Source organism: Aedes albopictus, chromosome 1, assembly GCF_035046485.1.
Source record: "Aedes albopictus strain Foshan chromosome 1, AalbF5, whole genome shotgun sequence".
Taxonomy (NCBI): domain Eukaryota; kingdom Metazoa; phylum Arthropoda; class Insecta; order Diptera; family Culicidae; genus Aedes; species Aedes albopictus.
This window is the reverse complement of record NC_085136.1, coordinates 76,579,772-76,595,033: the sequence shown is the minus strand read 5'-3', so window position 1 is coordinate 76,595,033 and position 15,262 is coordinate 76,579,772.

Genomic DNA, 15,262 nt, shown 5'->3' with positions numbered 1-15,262 from the left:
TTGGCGAGGTGGCTTGAGGCCATTTGCAATCATAGTGGAGTGTAATACCACAGAGAACAGACATCCAGGCAAGAACAAATTTCATTCGGAAGGTTGTGTAAGGAGTGCTGTTACCTGTTCAGTGTCGTCGTAAACTGGCGTCCATATGCGAAAAGAGCCGCCGATATCGTACAGTGTTTCCGTTGTCAGCAGTTTGGACACGGTATGAGCCACTGTAATCTACAACCAAAGTGCGTGAAAAGCGGGGAATTGCATTTCACGAAAACCTGCGCTATCCCGAAAAAAGTGGTGAAACCAGGAAATACACTTGAAAGTGAGAACGACGATCGCCATCTGATAAAGTGCGCGTATTGCAGCCGAAATCACGCAGCTAGCTTCAGTGGATGCCCCACAAGACTGGCCTACTTGAAACAACTGGTAGAAAGGAAAAAATAAGCTCGTAATCGTCATTCTACATCGTCTCAACCGCGACGTCCCCCGCCAGCTCCTGTACGACCAGGAGTTTCCTTCGCGCAAGCAGTTAGGGGAGAGATCGCAGCTCAAGATTCGAATCTGTTCACTATGACCGAATTCCTAAGCCTGGCCCGTGAGCTCTACATCAGGCTTTCAGCATGCACTTCGAAGGCTATGCAATTTCTCGCCCTTTCGGAACTGATGGCCAAATATGTGTGCGATGGATAACCTAACTTCACTCAATGTCATGATTAGGAACGGCATATCCCTGCGTAACAAAATACCCGAATTGTTCGATTTCATGGTACTACACCGTATAGACCTGGCAAAAGTGACGGAAACTTGGCTGCAATCAAACATGTCTTTTTCCCACGGTTCTTTTTCCTGCATTGGATTTGATAGAGACCCGAGAGTAGCACAACGTGGAGTAGGGGTAATGATAGTGGTTCGCAAATGGATCCCATACGAACGTATTGACAACCTAGGTGTTAAATGCATTGAAGCAGTTGGTATTGTAATTCACACGCATCATACTATCCTGGAGGTTCGACAAAACCGCAGATCGAACTGTTCCGCCGAGACACACGTAAATTGTTTCACACGAACGATCCTTTGTTTGTAATAGGGGATGTCAATGCACGTCATCGAGCTTGGAACTGTGCGAAAGCCAATAAAGCCGGGAATGCGCTATACCGGTGTTACGAAGACATCAGTGCCTTCAACCTAGGATGGAGCGTCAGCCAGCTCTGAAAAGAAACATGAGTTGAAAAATAAAGGAATACAACGACAAAGGTTATGCACATCGAAAGATCTGCAGACAGCGGACGCTTTGAGGGTTTAGTTTCTACCGTTCGGAGCCGTAACGAATCCAAATAAACCTGGGAAGGTATACCTCTAGTAATTCCTCGAAAAACTCCTTCAGGAATTTATCAAGGAATTTCTTCATAAACCCCTCCAAAAGATTCTTCAGAAATTCCAGCAGAAACACCACCAGGAGCTCCTCCAGGGATTCCTTCAGAAAATTTTCTAAAAAAATTCGTTAAGTAATTTCTTCGGGACCCTCCATAAACCCCTCAAAAAATTCCTTCAAATGCTTTCTGAAGGGATTCTGGCAGACATCTTTAGAGGATTTTTTGGAGGAAAACCTGAAGGAATTCCTGGACAAATTTCTGGAGGAGTTTCTGAAGGAACTTTTGGAAGAATTTAAAGATGATCCCGAAGGAATTACTGGACGATTTAGTTTTAGAAAATTTTCTGGAGGAACCCCTGGAGGAGTTCCTGATTGTATTTCTGCAGGAATTTCTGAAGGAACTTTTGGAGTAGTTTATGGAGGAATTCCTTGATAAATTCCTGAAGGAGGTTTTGGAGGTATTCTTGGAGGAATTCCTCGAGGAATTCCTGAAAGGTTACAGTAGAAATACCTTGATAAATTCCTCCAGAATTACCTCCAGGAATTCCTCCAGGGATTGCTCCTGAAATTCCCCCATGGATGACCCCAGAAAAATTTCTAGAAATTTCTTCCACGCCTCCACGGATTCGTCCAGAAAATCCTGAAGGAGCTTCTCCCAGAACTCTTCCAGGAATTCCTCGAAAAATTTCTTGAGGGATTCTTCCAGGAATTTCTTCAGGAATTTTTCCAGGGATTCATTAATGAATTTCTTCAGAAATTCCTCCCCATTTTCTCCAGGACTTGCTTCCGAAATTCCTCGAGTAGTTTCTCCAGACATTCCTCCAAGAACTCCTTCAGGAAGCCAAAATTATTTATCCAAAAATTCCTCAATAAATTCCTCAATGAGTTCCTCCCGTAATTCCACCAGGAATTTCTCCAGGGATTCTTCCAGGTATTTCTCCAGAAAATTCTCTAGGAATTTCTGCCAGAATTACACCCAGATTACCTCTAGGAATTCCTCCAAGAATTCCTCCATAGATTCCTCCCTAATGTAACCGGTTGGTTCCAATTTAAAGATTTTCGTTTGTATTAGTGATTGTTTTGGGAAAATTCACGTTTTTGAATGTAAGCAAAAATACAGTAGGACGCACCCTAGCGAGAAACTTCACCGCTGTAAATAAACCGTTGCTCTCAAAAGGGTGTTAAGATGGATGGCGCAAAGAAGAAATAGGTTTTGAGATGAGTGCTCATGGGGGCGGTCATCTTCCTTTTAAGAAGGTTGGTCAGATAATTAACAGGCGTCCGTGTGGTTAGACCAAGTTTCCAGTGCTGTGTAGTTCCGTAGAATTGTGTTAACCATCCCCCCCCCCTTGGGAAGGGCTTGGCGCTATATATCCGGATTACCTCCGTTCAGGACCTCATATCCGTTTATAAAAAACGGTCACACACGGCGGCTCGGAAGTCAAGATGGCTTCCGAGCCTAACAGCAAAGGAACCACCATCGTCCCATTCAGGACGATTCCCTCAGGCCGTTGGCCTTAATCGCCAAGGAGGGACCCTTCTCGGCACGGTCGTTCCGGCCCCAGTCGGGCCGTGCCGATCCCGACAACGAAGGAAGACGCCTGCCACCCGAACACCACCCAGCAATGCCCGCTGGTCCCGTCGGCCAAGTACCGGGCCGAAAATCCGCCATCGTTCGCCATTCCGGCGAGAGTTCCGGCCGCACAGTAGGATCCAAGACACTGTGTCGGCCATCGCACCCACAACCACCCAAGGCAGCGGTATGTACCGGTACGAATTAGATTAGGCCACACTTAACAAATAACACACTGTATAACTCAGAACAACACCCACACGACACACTAGGAACCAATAAATGTTTTAAGAATGTGAATCTTCTTTGGTCTTCATACGTAGTCCGCGAAGCCCCTCCGATTACCGAGTAGCATGCCGGCCCTGAGACCCAGCTTGAGGGGTTTCATGTTACTGAGCTTGTTTCCGGGAGTAATTGGGAGTCACTGGCTGCGGAGCAGCCCTATAAGACTTCGTAGTTACACTAAAAACCCCTAAAGACTTTTCTCCCAAAACTCATTCTGGGATTCATTCAGGAATTCTTCGAGAAATTCCTACAGGGTTTCCTCAATGAATTCCTCCAGGATTTTTTCCAGGAATTTCTCCAGGAATTTCTTGAGGAATTCCTCCCAGGATTCACCCATGAATGTCTCCAGTAATTACTCAAATCATCCTAGAGAATTTCCTCCAGGAATTCCTTCAAAATTCTTAGAAAAGTTCCTCCAGACATTTCTCCAGAAATTCATCAAAAAATCAGAATTTCCTCTAGGAATTCCTCCAAGTGTTGCTTTAGGAATTCCTCCAGAAATACCTCCAGGAATTCCTTCAAGGATTCCAACGGAAAATCCTCTAGAAATTTCTGCCTGAATACATCCAAAATAGCCTCTAGGGGTTCCTCCAGGAATTCCTCAACGGATTCCTCCAAAAATCCTAGAGGAATTTCTCCCGGAACTCTTCCAGAAATTCCTCGGAGAATTCCAACAGGGATTCCTTCATAGATTCCTCTAGAAATATCTCCAGGAATTTCTTCAGGAATTCCTCCGTTGATTCATCCATGATTTTCCAGAAATTCCTCAAAAAAATCCTACAGAAATTCTTCCAGGAATTAATTTAGCAATTCCTCAGAGTGTTCCTCAAGAAAATCTCATACATTTCTCCAGAAATTCCTTAAAAAATGCCTCCAGAAATTGTCCAAGGAATTCTTCCAAAAATTCCTCCAAAAAATCCTTCAGGAATTCCTCTACAAAAACTTCCAGGAATTCCTCCAGATAAATTTCCAGAAAATCCTATAGGAATTTCTACCAAAATTCCTCCAATATTTCGTCTACGGATTACTGCAGAAAATCCTATAAAAAATATCCCGGAAGTCTTCCAGGAAATTCTCTTGGAAATTCTCAAGAAATTCCTCTAGGCATTCCTCCAGGAAATCGGGTTAAGTACTGTTCCTTTGAGTTCCACTAAGAATTTGCATCCTTTAACATATACGTATTTCGACCTCAACTGTAAGGTCGTCTTCAGTGTCTTGTACTTGACTCGACTGAGGTCAAGTACAAGACACTATAGTCGAGTTAAGTACAAGACACTGAAGACGACCTTACAGTTGAGGTCGAAATACGTATCTGTCAAAGGATGCAAATTCTTAGTGGAATTCAAAGGAACAGTACTTAACCCGATTTTCTTTTTACTTACAGATATTCCCCTAACAAGCCTAGGTTAATCATCATTCCTCCAGGATTTTGTTCAGGAATTTCTTCAGGAATTCCTCCATTGACATCTTGAACATGAACATCTTCAGAAATTCCTCATCAATTCCTTCAGAAATTTATCCAGATGGGATTCTTTTAGAATCGAAAATTGGCCATTTCTATCGGAGATTCCAAGGTTCCCAGAACCTGCTCCGTGACCACCGGATGACCGGTTGACCTAATCAGGTCCGGAATTACATGTATAGAATAATCTGTCACTAACAACGACAATAACATGCTGTTTTCAAGTCAAAATTATGATGATATCGTAATATGTATTATGGATCATGCCACACTTAGATCCACCCCGCAGAAAAGGGAGGAGGGTCATAGGGGGATCCTCGCCAAATCATTGTCAAGATACACTCTCCCCCTTGATGATACTTCAAACCGAATGCAATTTGGTGCCCTAGTTTCGGAGAACGAGCCATTTGAAGTCAGAAAGAATCGTCCCGGGGTGGTTAACAAACAGTTTAGTTGGTACACAACACTATGCTTTATAATTATAATTATTATAAAACAAAGGTCGTGCCTGAAACTAATTCAAATGTTTTTCAGCATCATGCAGAAATAATTCGTCATAAAGGTGCTCCGTCATCAACAATGTACGGTACCGATGACCGCCACGGTACAACCTAGAGCGACTGAAGCAATCGGATGTCGCCTCAGCATACGCGCAGAATCTCGAAGCTGCGTTGCCAGACGAGGGCGATCTCGATGAGGCCCCTCTAGAGGACTGCTGGAGTACAGTGAAAGCAGCCATCAACGACGCAGCAGAGAGCACCATCGGGTACGTGGAACGGAATCGACGGAACGAATGGTTCGACGAAGAGTGCAGAACGGTTTTGGAGGAGAAGAATGCAGCGAGGGCGGTAATGCTGCAGCAAGGGAGTCGACAGAACGTGGAACGTTATAAACAGAAGCGGAAACAGCAGACCCGACTCTTTCGGGAGAAAAAGCGCCGCCTGGAAGAAGCGGAGTGTGAAGAAATGGAACTGCTGTGCCGTTTCCAAGAAACACGGAAGTACTATCAGAAGCTCAACGCATCCCACAACAGCTTCGTGCCGCGAGCCGAAATATGCAGGGATAAAGACGGAGGCCTCTTGACGGACGGACGTGAGGTGGAAAGGTGGAAGCAGCACTCCGATCAGCACCTGAACGGCGTGGAGAACGTAGGCACGGGAGCCCACGGCAACAGAGGAAACGACGACGCCAGTGCAGCGGAGGACGAAATGAACCAACTCCCACGCTGCGGGAAGTTAAGGATGCCATTCACCAGCTCAAAACCAACAAAGCAGCTGGTAAGGATGGTATCGCAGCTGAACTCATCAAGATGGGCCCAGAAAAGTTGGCCATCTGTCTGCATCGGCTGATAGTCAGGATCTGGGAAACCGAACAGCTACCGGAGGAGTGGAAGGTAGGGGTAATCTGCCCCATTCACAAGAATGGCGACCATTTGGAATGTGAGAACTTCAGGGCGATTACTATTTTGAATGCTGCCTACAAAGTGCTATCCCAGATCATCTTCCGTCGTCTGTCTCCTAAAACGAATGAGTTCGTGGGAAGTTATCAAGCCGGCTTCATCGACGGCCGGTCGACAATGGACCAGAACTTACCGTACGGCAAATCCTCCAGAAACGCCGTGAATACCCGGTCCCAACGCATCACCTGTTCATCGACTTCAAAGCGGCATAGGGGCTGTCCATAAACCACGTGGTCATGAGGGGGGGGGGGGGGGGTTCGGCCAATGACCATTTTGTATGGACAAATAAAAAATGTTGTATGGACAAATGGCCACGCGGGGGGGGGGGGAGGAGGGGGTGAAAAGTCCCAAAAAAATGACCACGTGGTTTATGGACAGCCCCATACGACAGTATCGACCGCGCAGAGCTATGGAGAATCATGGACGAAAACGGCTCTCCTGGGAAGCTGACTAGACTGATTAAAGCAACGATGGCCGGTGTGCAAAACTGCGTAAGGGTTTCGGGTGAACTATCCAGTTCATTCGAATCTCGCCGGGGACTGCGACAAGGTGACGGACTCTCATGCCTACTCTTCAACATCGCTCTAGAAGGTGTGATGCGATGAGGCGGGCTCAACAGCCGGGGAACGATTTTCACAAAATCCGGTCAATTTGTGTGCTTTGCGGACGACATGGACATTATTGCAAGAACATTTGGAACGGTGGCAGAACTGTACACCCGCCTGAAACGCGAAGCAGCAAAGGTTGGACTGGTGGTGAATGCCTCAAAAACAAAGTACATGCTGGTAGGCGGAACCGAACACGACCGGATCCGTCTGGGTAGTAATGTTACGATAGACGGGGATACTTTCGAGGTGGTGGAGCAATTCGTCTACCTCGGATCCTTACTGACGGCTGACAACAACGTGGGCCGTGAAATTGGGAGGCGCATCATCAGCGGAAGTCGGACCTACTATGGGCTCCAGAAGAAACTGCGGTCGAAAAAGATTCACCCACGCATCAAATGCACCATGTACAAAGCGCTAATAAGACCGGTGATCCTCTACGGGCACGAGACATGGACCATGCTCGAGGAGGACCTACAAGCACTCGGAGTTTTCGAGCGACGCGTGCTAGACGGTGTGCAGGAGAACGGTGTGTGGCGGAGAAGGATGAACCACGAGCTCGCTGCACTTTACGGCGAACCCAGCATCCAGAAGGTGGCCAAAGCCGGAAGGATACGGTGGGCAGGGCATGTTGCAAGATACCGGACAACAACCCTGCAAAGCTGGTGTTTGCAACGGATCCGGTTGGCACAAGAAGGCGTGGAGCGCAGAGAGTACGATGGGCGGACCAGGTGGAGCGTGACTTGGCGAGCATCGGGTGCGACCGAGGATGGAGAGCGGCAGCCACGAAACGTGTAACGTGTGCATAGCATGGGATTTCAAGGGCGTTCCAGGGATGTTCTAGGGGTGTTCCAGTGGGCTTCAGAAAGATTCCAGTGGTTTTCAATGGGCTTCAAGGGCATTCCAGAGTTGTTCAAGAGGAATTCAGAGTGTTAAGGGGGTCCCAGGAGTATTTCAAGGCGTTCCAGGAGGTTCAGGAGCAACCCACGTGTTTTCAAGGGATTTCAGGGTATTTCCACGAGTGTTCTTGGGGGTTGAGTGAGTCCCATGGGTTTCCAGAAGTGTTTCAGGAGCTTTTAAAGGCATACTTTTCTTATGTCGTTTTCGCTTCTAATCAAATCTTTTCAGCCATTTTTGCATCTAGTCAAGTTTAAAACGATTTCAGTTCACTTGAGCTCTCTTCAAATGAGTGATTCCTTGTCATTTAAATGAATTGTCACTAGCTCGGACTAGCTGGGCACAAAACACGAAAAACCCGGAAAAAATCCGCCAGAGTGAAAAAATATCGGATGTCGGGTCAAAGTCGGGTCAAATTTTATCAAATGTTGGACCACTGTTGGACTCACATCGCATAACTGTTGGGTCTATGTTGGGTTTGGTGGCCAAAATAAAAACAGGTGAATGATAGGTTGATGTCGGGTTATACGTCATCAATTACGAACAAAGCTTCAACCGTTCAACAATTGGCGAGAACCGTCCAACATTAGGATGAGCTAGCTTAAGGAAGCGTTCAACATTTGGGTTACAGACTTCCCATACAAATGTTCTATTTTCTCTTAGAAAATGGAATTTAAGGGAATACAAATTCAATGGGCAGTATAAGGGATGAGTAGACCTAGACGTTCACTGGATATTTTTCAACTAAAGTGGAATTAGGCACAGAAAAACGAACGAAAACCAAAATTCCAGTACTAACCGTTCAACAATTGGCGAATTACCCTAGTACTAAATAAATGAAATGAAAGCTGGCGCCAGTGTTGGTAAAATACTCAAAGCACACTCATGAATCGCTCCTGCGTGAGCAAACTCGCGCGCGATTCTAAATCATTTTCTCGCGCGCGAGATTTTCACGCAAAATCTCGCTCTCACGAGTCAAGCGCCGAAATCTCGTTCGCTTGTAAAACGAATCCAAATCAATTTGAACGACATCCAATGTTGTTTTACGATACGTTTGCTTTTGCTCTATCATATAATCCTTAAAACATCGATGTAAATAATGACACCAAAAAATAACGCAATGAGTGAAATCGCGAGTCAACTCATGCATGATTTTTTCGGCGGTGAGTTTGGCGAGTCAAGAATCGCGCGTGAAACAACTCAAGCATGAGATTTGAGATTTTGAGTTTTTACCAACACTGGCTGGCGCTTACTGGCGTACACCGCAGAGCTATTGGACATCATCCGGGACAGTGCCGCAATAGCTGTGGAGGCTCTTTTACAGGCATAATCGACGTGGCTACCGAAGGTAAGCTTATCGTCGATCATCACGCCCAAGTGTTTGACGGAGCGCTTTAACAGGATAGTGCACTCTCCTACACTGATCTCCGTCTGCTGCTCCGACTTCAGGTTGTTAACAACCGTCACCTCTGTCTTGTGGTGAGCCAGCTCCAGTTTCCTGGACCGCATCTACGTCTCCACAACCTTGATGGAGTGGTTGGTAGTCAACTTCACCTCCTCGATCGTTTCACCGTAAACTTCGAGCGTAATGTCGTCGGCAAATCCGACAATCACCACTCCCACTGGATACTCTAACCTCAACACCTCGTCGTACATGACATTCCATCACACCGGACCCAGGATGGAACCTTGCGGGACTCCTGAGGTTATGTGAAAGCACTTCCGAGCCACCTCCGTGTCGTAGACTAGTACACGATTCTGAAAGTAATTTCCGGGAATCTTGTACAGGTACTCCGGTATCCCCAGACGCAAGAGCGCATCGGCAATAGCAGACCAGCTGGCGCTATTAAACGCATTCCTTACATCCAGAGTCACTACCGCGCAAAAGCGAATTCCCCTCCTCTTAGGCTCGAGTGCTTTCTCGGCGGTTTTTGTAACCGACAAGATAGCGTCTACGGTGGACCTCCCCTTCCGGAAGCCGTACTGGTTACTCGAAAGACCATTTTCGCCCTCGGTGAACCGCAACATTCTATTGAGGATGATCTTTTCGAGCACCTTCCCCGCCGTGTCAATCAAGCATATTGGTCTATATGCCGACGGGTTTCCGGGTGGTTTCCCCGCCTTTGGCAATAGTACCAGGCTCTGCCTCTTCCAAGCTTCTGGGAAAACTCCCTCGTCCAGGCATTTCTGCATAGCAGACCTGAACATCTCGGGAGCCTCTGCAATAGCTACTTTTAAGACCAGGTTCGGAACTCCGTCCGGACCTGGGGCCTTACCTACGCTAAGGGACTTAGCTATCCCGCAAGTTCCACATCAGTGACCCTCTCCTCATCGCCAGCCCCAGTCCCCGGCTGTCCTACGAAAGGAGGCCAAGGACTAGGATCATGACGCGGAAAAAGTCCTCCAATGATCCCCTCCAACATCTCTGGAGATTGCTCTGTAGGAGCCATCACACCTCTCGTCTTGGCCATAACGATCCTGTAGGCATCACCCCACGGGTTCGTATTGGCACTCTGACAGAGACCCTCAAAGCATGCCTTTTTGCTTGCTCTTATCTCGGTCTTAAGCGCGGCTTTTGCAGCGGCGAACACCACCCGCCGTTCGTTTCGCTCTTCCTCTGATCGTGCTCGCTGCATCCGCCGCCTAGCCCGCCACACTGGGGCAGGATTGAAAATACACGGAAAAAACCTCTAGCTCGTCGAGATGTCGAGATACGCACTTGGTGTCTTCAGAGAAAGTATTTCTATGAACAAGGTCGATATTCTGAACGGTAGCATATTTTTCTTACGTTATTCGCATAAAAGTCCTATAAGCCATTTTGGCCATCTTTCATTTTAGCGGTATGGTGTCTTCGGCAAAGTTGTTCGGCTATTTATGCTAAAAAAGTTTGCCGAAGACGTCAAATTTCCAAAGCCTACTGTTCTTGAGATATTAGTCGTTTTATAAAATACCTACCTAAAATCGAGTTTTTTCATTAAATTACGTTTGTAAACAAATTTAATGTCCGTTTTCGAGTTATAATAATGAAAAATACTAAAATAAAACATATGTAAAATAAATTAGTTGGAAAAAACAAAATATGCATTGATTTTTCATAGAAAGTTCCTGAAAATCACGCAAAATTTATATAGGACGGTCTTGCAGTCGGGCAAGTTCGGGCAAGTTTTTTCATCGGTGATCACCTAAAAAATGCATAAGCTTTCAGGTAAATTTTTTTCACCGACATGATATTTGATGATTTTTTTTAAATAGCGTTCAAAGTTTACTGTTTTGTGTGAATTAGTACAACATTTTTGCACATATTTTACCATGTTGTATGTTGCCAAGTGAACCATGAGAAGTATAAATGCAATCTAGTTACAGGTTTAGTCATTTTTAAGCTCCAAACAAATTGTAAAACACAAAAATGTCCGAAACGCCAATAAAAGTGAGTTTTTAGATCATTGAACACACAAAAAATAATTCTATTAAATAAAATTATATAAGATAATGATAAAACCAAGGCTAAATGGCGTGTTTAGGACATTTTTGTGTTTTACAATTTGTTTGGAGCTTAAAAATGACTAAACCTGTAACTAGATTGCATTTATACTTCTCATGGTTCACTTGGCAACATACAACATGGTAAAATATGTGCAAAAATGTTGTACTAATTCACACAAAACAGTAAACTTTGAACGCTATTTAAAAAAAATCATCAAATATCATGTCGGTGAAAAAAATTTACCTGAAAGCTTATGCATTTTTTAGGTGATCACCGATGAAAAAACTTGCCCGAACTTGCCCGACTGCAAGACCGTCCTATATAAATTTTGCGTGATTTTCAGGAACTTTCTATGAAAAATCAATGCATATTTTGTTTTTTCCAACTAATTTATTTTACATATGTTTTATTTTAGTATTTTTCATTATTATAACTCGAAAACGGACATTAAATTTGTTTACAAACGTAATTTAATGAAAAAACTCGATTTTAGGTAGGTATTTTATAAAACGACTAATATCTCAAGAACAGTAGGCTTTGGAAATTTGACGTCTTCGGCAAACTTTTTTAGCATAAATAGCCGAACAACTTTGCCGAAGACACCATACCGCTAAAATGAAAGATGGCCAAAATGGCTTACAGGACTTTTATGCGAATAACGTAAGAAAAATATGCTACCGTTCAGAATATCGACCTTGTTCATAGAAATATTTTCTCTGAAGACACCAAGTGCGTATCTCGACATCTCGACGAGCTAGAGGTTTTTTCCGTGTATTTTCAATCCTGCCCCAGTGTGGCCCGTAGGCAGGCGCGGCGCAGGTCCGCAATCGCGTCGGTCCACCAGTAAGCCGGTGGCCTCCCATTTCTAGGGTGGACTCGCCTAGGCATGGTCGCATCACACGCACGTGAGAGCACCGCTACCAGCTCGTCGCCGTCTAAACCGATTGAGTTTCGCTCACGGCGGAGCGCTTCCCTAAATACCTCTTCGTCGAAGTATGATGTCTTCCACCTACGAGGGCTTGGCCTTGGCCTAGCCGCCTCTTCTTCTATCCGCTGTCTGCTGTTGTTGTAGTCGATACTGTAGCGAACCGTCAGGTGGTCGCTGTGAGTGTAGCCATCATCTACTCTCCAGTTCGAACTACTTGTTAGGCCAGGACTACAAAAGGTCACGTCAATAATTGACTCCGTTCCGTTTCGACTAAAGGTACTCTTGGTACCGACATTAGCCAAGTCGACATCTATGATGGCCAGTGTTTCTAGCAGGATCTGACCCCGCTGGTTCGTGAAACGGCTTCCCCATTCCACGGCCCAGGCATTAAAGTCGCCCGCTATTACCACCGGCCTTCGCCCTGTTAGCACGATCGTTAATCGGTCCAGCATTTGCGTGAACTGCTCGATCGGCCACCGCGGAGGCGCATAACAGCTGCAGAAGAAGACCCCGTTTACTTTGGCGACCACGAAGCCCTCATAGGTAGTAGACACCAACTCCTGAACGGGGTATTTACCCGTCGTCCATATCGCCGCCATTTTTCTGGTCCCATACGCGACCCAGTTGCCATTGCCGGCGGGTACTCGGTATGGGTCCGATATGATGGCGATATCCGTCTCCCACTCAGAAACTGCCTGACAAAGCAGCTGCTGAGCCGCATCACAGTGGTTCAGGTTCAGCTGCGTTACCTGCACTGTGATTTGTTGTTCACTGCGGCTTTCTTGAAGGCCGGGTACCTTGGACCACCCATCGGATGTCTGTTGTTCGAGGATTTCCCGGTACAGATCATGCAGATGGGCGGACTCGTGCAGCTTTGGGCCTTATGACGTTCAGCGCCGCATCGCCTGCACAGTTTGCGCCTGTCGGGGCCTTTGCAGTCCCACGACTTGTGTCTTGGTTCCAGACACCTAAAGCAAACCTCTGGTGGCTCGTGGAATGTCAGAGGACATACGCACCAGCCCACCTTCATCCGCCCTAGTTTAACGGACTTTTTAACGTCCGCCACAGGTAGCTGAACCAGAGCTATCTGTGTCCCTGCTGGCCCCTTCCGCAGCCTGACCGTTGTGGCGGCCACCTGAACATCGCACTGTTGCTGCAGTGCCGTGACGAGCTCTCCCGCTTCGGTGATCTCGTCTAGGTCTTTGACCTTCAGAGTCGCCTCATGCGTAAGAGCCCTCACCTCCACTCCATCACCAAGGACCTCTTCTGCCAGCCTCTTGTAGGCGGCGCCCTTGTGATCCTTCTCGCGCTTAAGCTCCAGGATCATTTCGCCCGTACGAATACGTCTGATACTGCGTACGTCGGCTCCAAGACCCTCAAGCTTGGCGTCGCACCTCATCGCCTTCAAGACGTCCGAGTATTTCGACTGTTCAGTCTTGATGACGAGCGCGTCACCTTTCTTGCGCTTGGCACGTACTCTCCTGCGCCTTGGCTTGGCGCCCTGCTCTTCTACCTGTGGATTCATCTTCTTCTTCTTCTTCTTCCGCTCTACCTTTGTCCAAGGAGGGTCCTCTCTTTGGATCGCCCTGCTCTGTGGCTGCTGAGGGCCCACCAGTGGTCGCAACCCCTTGTTCCCATCGTTCCGGGACGGGCCAGCCTTTTAAGGCCCACCCTTCCCAGCTTTCCGGGAACCCCGGCTGGGGTCCGACTTTCCGGCATTACCACCGGCTTTCGGGGTTATTATACGCCTGGCCTTGCGGGCGCCGCTAGACAGCTCCTCATCTGACGGCTGCCTCGCCCGCTTCTGCGAATGCTTGTCACGTTTGTCACGAGCATTCGCTTCCACTCTCTTCGGACTACCTGCGAAGGAGAAGGCCTCCGTTTGTGTAAACTTCGACGCATTCTCCTTTGCGGGTTCCGCCACTGCGGCAGCCAGCAACGCGACCGCGTGCTCCTGCTTGGCCTCATCGACAGACACTCTAAGCCGAAGCAAGGCCGTTTTCAGGTCCTTGCTGATATTCGACTTAGTTGTCGCAAAGTCGATGATTTTGCCAAGCTGCTGCTCAGCTACCTCTAATGCGGGCCGTCCTTTTCCTACTTCTTGGCTGATGGCCCTCAGCAACCACGCTCCGTCCATAACCGTAAGCAGCTTTCAGCACCTGACTCCTCACTTCTCCTTGTTGGAGACCTCAACAACCCGCTTCTTGCGGAGGGGTTGATCGCACCACTACTACCTACTGCACCTGATTTCTGAATTTGATTGGATTTGTTACTCATATTTGATTCCCACGAGTCGCACGGGAAAGAATGTCCATCACGCCAGAGCCCTGCATTAACGCGGTAAGGGACAGCTTACTGTTGGGAGTGCTCAGGTACCCCACAGGCTACGTTAAAGATCGAGCATCTTTTTCACCCCCTCGATCACTCATTCCTCGGCACGGGTCGCTTGACACCTTGAATTGGGGTTAGTAGTTTTATTCTTAGCCGGCAACTACGCGGCTGACTCGCAAGTGGGGGGATGCGTCAGGCCCCAGGACATCCGTCTCTGCTGCTGTCACGTCTAGATAGAAAAAAGTGTAACTTTTGAACCGGACAATCTCACAGTAACAGGATATCCCTCGAACTGGGTCTCAGGGTCGGCTTGCTACTGGGTAAGCTGAGGGGCTACGCGAACAAGATGCCCAGAGTACGGTCACCTGAATAGTGCTATTGTGAAAAAATATTAAAAGACTGATTTGAATAAAAAACCTAGGAGTTTATCAACAATCTGGTCTATTGTGGGGTTGAGGGTGGATTAAGATGATTGAGCTCTACTTCTATTGAGGGTATGGGTGTGTGTAATGTACAAGCTTTCACGTACCGGTACTACTGCTTCTTCTTCTTCTTGGCGACCGACGATCCGCTGAGGTCCCACGAACGCTCGCTGATGCTGCTGACAGGATAGGTCTTCGGGCGAACAGGTGGTAAGTTTCACGGCAACTATAGGGTTTGCGTGGAGGTTCGATGTCTTGATCGAACGCTGGGCGTCCTTCCTCCTTGACGGCAATCGACACGGTCCAGGATGGTGCCGGAATGACCGTGCCGAGAGAGGAAAAGCTCCTTGACTTTTAGGGGATTTGCCCGAGCTACGAACCTCCTTAGGACCAGTATGGTCAGAGGTAATTCTGGTCTCTTTACGGTTTAGGCACAGCAGACTTCCGTCTACT